Source organism: Pistacia vera, unplaced genomic scaffold (assembly GCF_008641045.1).
Source record: "Pistacia vera cultivar Batoury unplaced genomic scaffold, PisVer_v2 Contig100, whole genome shotgun sequence".
Lineage (NCBI taxonomy): Eukaryota > Viridiplantae > Streptophyta > Magnoliopsida > Sapindales > Anacardiaceae > Pistacia > Pistacia vera.
This window is the reverse complement of record NW_022195028.1, coordinates 749,715-754,869: the sequence shown is the minus strand read 5'-3', so window position 1 is coordinate 754,869 and position 5,155 is coordinate 749,715.

Genomic DNA, 5,155 nt, shown 5'->3' with positions numbered 1-5,155 from the left:
AGTCAACAGAATGTTTACCGAACACCTCAGGGACACCATGGACTTTTATATCAATGACATGCTCGTCAAGTCCCTGACGACCGAGCGGCACCTTGACCACCTCAACTAGGCATTTGCCGTCCTAAGGAAGTATGACATAAAGCTGAATCTAGCCAAATGCTCGTTCGGTGTCTCGTCAGGTAAATTCTTAGGATACATGGTAACTCAGTGGGGGATAGAATCACCAACTTGCATCAAAGATGTCCAACACCTTGCAAGAGTGGCCGCCTTGAGCCGCTTCATCTCTAAATCCGCTGACAAGTGCCACCACTTCTTCCACACACTCAAGAAATCTAAGAAGTTTGAATGGGCCCCTCCCTGCAAGGAATCCTTGCAACAATTGAAAAGATACTTGACCTCCCCTTTGCTCTTTTTTAAGCCTATAGATGGGGAGAAGCTTTTCACCTACCTGGCGGTCTTAGAGATAGCAATCTCAACAGTGTTAGTTTGGGAAGATAATATGAAGCAGCTATCGGTTTACTATGTAAGTAAGTCACTCCTCAACGCCAAAACACGATACAATCAACTGGAGAAACTGGCCCTCGCCCTCGTCCATGCATCCAAGAAGCTTAGCCATACTTTCAGTGCCACTCCATAGTCGTACTCACCTCTTTTCCACTCAAGAAGATACTACATAAGCCAGAGTTATCAGGCCGACTCACGCAATGGACGGTAGAGTTTAGTGAGTTCGACATATCTTTCCAGCCACGTACTATTGTCAAGTCCTAAGCACTGGCAGACTTCATTGTTGATTTCACCCTGAACACCACCGTCCAAGCAGAAAGAGAGTTATTATGCATAAACAGTGGGTCACCTTCAAAGTGGACTTTCTTAGTGGATGGCTCAAGCAATGTGAATGGCAGCGAGCCGGGGTTAGTACTAACTACACCAAAAGGAGACGTCATCCAGCGGCCATACGATGTAACGAAGCCGAATACGAGACTCTCAGGACTCTCTTTAGCCAAAGAAATCGGAGTAAGGAGGCTGAAGGTAAAATCTAACTCCCAAGTCATGGTCAACCAACTGCAAGGCACTTACCAAGCATGTGACTCAAAGATGACGACCTATTTGAACCTGGTCAAAGAATTACAGACTGAATTCGAAGAATTCTCCATCGCCCAAGTCCCAAGAGTGGAGAATACTCATGCTGATGCCCTTACTGATCTCGGCTTAGCCCTTCAATGTTCTTCCTAGTCATCCATCCCACTTTTATTCCTACAATGGCCGGCCAACTGGAAGGAACAACCAACAAGTGGCGCTTGAAGAAACAACGGACATCGAACTGGCCAACTCTTGGATGACCCCGATAGTGAAGTACTTGGAACACAATGAGCTCCCAGCCGACAAGAACAAAGCACGCTACCTAAGAGCGAGAGTCGCCAGGTTTACCATGTATGAGGGCCAACTCCTTAGGAAGTCATTCTCTAGTCCCTACCTCAAGAGCATAACCCCAGAAGAGGCCAAACGGGTTCTCGTCGAACTCCATGAAGGCGAATGTGGAAAACATGCGGTAGGATGCAACCTCGCACACCGGGTGATCACCGCTGGATACTATTGGCCAACCATACGCACTGATTCAGCAGCTTATGTGAAAAGATGTGACAACTGTCAAAGGTTCACCCACGTCTCACACCTCACACCCGAACAACTTCACTCCACTCTCACACCTTGGCCGTTCATGAAGTGGGGAATAGATATAGTAGGAAAGCCCCCGACTGTGCCCGGGCAGCGAGTCTTCATGTTGGCTGTGACTGATTACTTTACCAAGTAGATCAAAGCCGAAGCATTTGCACAAGTCAAAGACCGAAGGTAAAAGCTTTCATTTGGAAAGCAGGTTTGGGATATTGAAGGAAATCTTCACAGACAATGGATCCCAATTTATTAGTTCAGGCTTTAGGGATTTCTGCGACATATGGGGGATCAAGCTAAGCTTCTCTACCCCCAGCAACCACGGCCAGGCTGAATCATCAAATAAAACCATCATACAGACTTTGAAAAAGCGCTCGTAGAAAGCCAAGGGTGCATGGATAGATGAACTACTAGGAGTCCTTTGGTCGTATCGAACTACAACTCGCTCATCAACGAGCGAAACTCTTTTCTCCCTCGCATATGGATCTGAGGCAATCATTCCAGCCAAAGTATTGGTTCCTTTGGCCAAACCCCAATGGGCAGACGAGGAAATCAACAACCAGAACCTTTGCCAGAACTTGGACACCGTCAACGAGCTATGCAAGCAAGTGAACATCCGCAACGTAGTCTATCAGTAGCAGGCCTCTCGATACTATAACCTCAATATCAGGATCAGAACTTTCAAAACAGGCACTGGGTCCTCCGCAAGGTCTTTCAAAATACTAGGGAGATCAACTCGGGCAAGCTCGGCCCTACCTGGGAGGGTCTCTACAAAATCACCAAAGAAGCAGGGAAGGGCGCCTACCGACTCCAAACTCCCAAAGGTAAAGACATCAGCAACAATTGGAATGTAGTCCACCTCAAACGCTACTACTTTTAGGTGAACTCATTCGTCTATATGTTTGTTTTCTTTTTGTTTTTATTTAAAAAAAGGGATGAGTGGGCCTATCTACCTCATTCACAGACAGTCGGCCTCATGGCCTAAATTCAATAAAATATTATTCAGCAATTTACACCTTCGATCGGCCCTACCCGATTCATGAGTTTTTCCACCTTCGATCGGCCTTTCCCGATCCATGAGTTTACACCTTCAAATTGGCCTTACCCAATTCACGAGTTTACACCTTCGAATCGCCCCTACCTAATTCATGAGTTTACACCTTTGAATCGCCCCTACCCGATTCACGAGTTTACACTTTCGATCAGCCTTGCCCGACTCACGAGTTTACACCTTCGAATCGACCGTGTCTGATTCATGAATTTACACCTTCGAATCGACCCTGAATCGGCCTTGCCCGATTCATCAGTTTTCACACCTTCGATCGGCCCAGTCCGGTTCATGAGTTTACACCTTCGATCAGCCCTGCCCGATTCGTAAAGCTACACACTTAGTCGGCCCAAACCGATTGAAGGGTTCTTGCACCTCAAAATGGACAAGTCATCGAACCAACCCAATAGAGAGTCCACACGACTCAACCACTTGGCCACACCAAAATCATAACACAAGCATGCGGTTCAACCCCTAGTGCATCTACGAACAAACAATCAATCAACTCATTCACCCATAAGGAAAGCATCAAAAACAAGTATAATATACAAGAAGCCTCAAGCAGCTGAGTTCCAAGTACAATGTGAGGCACACACGCCAGGAAAGGGCATCACAGGCCCCAAAAATACATGAGCAAAAAAAAAAAAAAAAAGCTAAGTCTCACTGGTGCGAGTCGTCTCACCTATCTCCAACTCGATCACCCTATCACCAGCCCTGGCACTCATCCCTACAGCCTAGTCGCTCACATCCTCAATAGTCGATGGCCTCGGTTGGCTAGCAGAATCGAGCACCTGCTCATCAATTTGCTCCTCCGTATGCCCAACGACACCTTCCTCCTCCATTATCTCCGCATGAGTTGGATGTCTTCATCCAAGTTCCAGTGAGAGGTGTTCCCGGCCTTGTACTTAAGCATGAGCTCTCCCCTGGCCCTAATGATAGCATCATCGGCAATGTTTAGGCACTGCTCATTTAGGGACTCAACCTTTGCAGTCTTCTCGGCTAGCTCCCTCCTTAGCCGCTCTAGCCCACCCTCGGCCTCCCTCAGATGCTGCTGGCTCTCCTGTTTGGCCCTCTGGGCTGCCGCCTCTCTCTGGCGCAAACTAGTATTCGCTTTGGACACATGCTGTATCCTCTTCTCTTGCACCACGATGGACTTCCTCAAATGCAAGCTACTCGTGAACGCCTACATAATGAAAAAATTTGATTAGTATACGACCACGATAAACATAGTAAAGAAAAAACTCCTGCCCATACCTGGAAAGCACAGGATACCCCTTAATCAACGACCGCGATCGCACCCATCTGGTTCATACGGGTCTCGTCCTCTAGGAATAGGAACGAGTCCGCTAACTAGGTCATGGAAGCCGTATCAGAATAGGTCGATGTGGAAGCCGAAATCTTAAAGGTAATCATCTCAGTATCCTCATCCAAGACCGTGGTCTGTGATGATCTTCCTCCGGTGGGAGGCTGACGACTTGGTGGAGTCGCTACCACACCTTCCGCTCTTCTCTCCTCTTTGGCCGATGATTCCCTCTTCCGCTTTTCCCGATGCTTAGCGATAGACTCGCTCGCACTAGGGACGGTCAGCTTCTTCATTAATCTTTTTGCAATCACAAACTCTCCAACGGTTAATGGGTTCAACCTTGACTTACCATAAGTGGTATGATTGAAGTAGCGAGTTAGAAGCACATTCCAAGTCTACTTCAACGAAGGGAAGGGGATACCTCGCTGAATCGCTCTTACTCCAGCCCAGAGGTGGCTCATCCTAAGGTTAGCTTCCTCCAACACCACTCGCCAATCCCTCTACGCTTTGGGAATAGCTAGAACCTTCTATGTCTGCACGTCCAAGCCGTCCCCACTCTGCCCAGCCCGATTGAATTCAAGCTCTGCAAAGAAGAAACACAATAAGATTTAGTAATCAAAGTGCAAGACAAAGACAAAGTTTTTCACCAGTGGCTCGCCAAGTGCTTGGAATCTCGCTGTAGCCTCTCTCCACGAACTCTGCCTCACCCCTCACGAAAAAGTACCAATCCTTCCAGTTCTTGTCACTCGACCAAAGGTCGGTTATCATGTGAGACCGATCATGCCTGAGGTTGATCAGATATTGACCTTTCTCTTTGTCATTTTCCTTCAGGAAATACGAATACAACAACTCATACAGCCCAAATATCACCTCGTTCCGCACGTGAAGGACTTCCAGTGCGATCAACAACCTTTAACCGTTCAGCATAATCTGGGACGGGGCAGTCATGAAATGGTTCAACACCTCCTAGAGAAGGCGAGGAATGGGAAACCTCAGCCCATCGTGAAACCATTTCTCGTACACATTCACCCAACCTTTTCCTTCCCAGTCGACTCGCTAGTACGATCGCGGTGCCCTCGATCGAATCCAAAATGTGATACATCATCCGGATCTGCCACATGTCATTATCCTTAAGC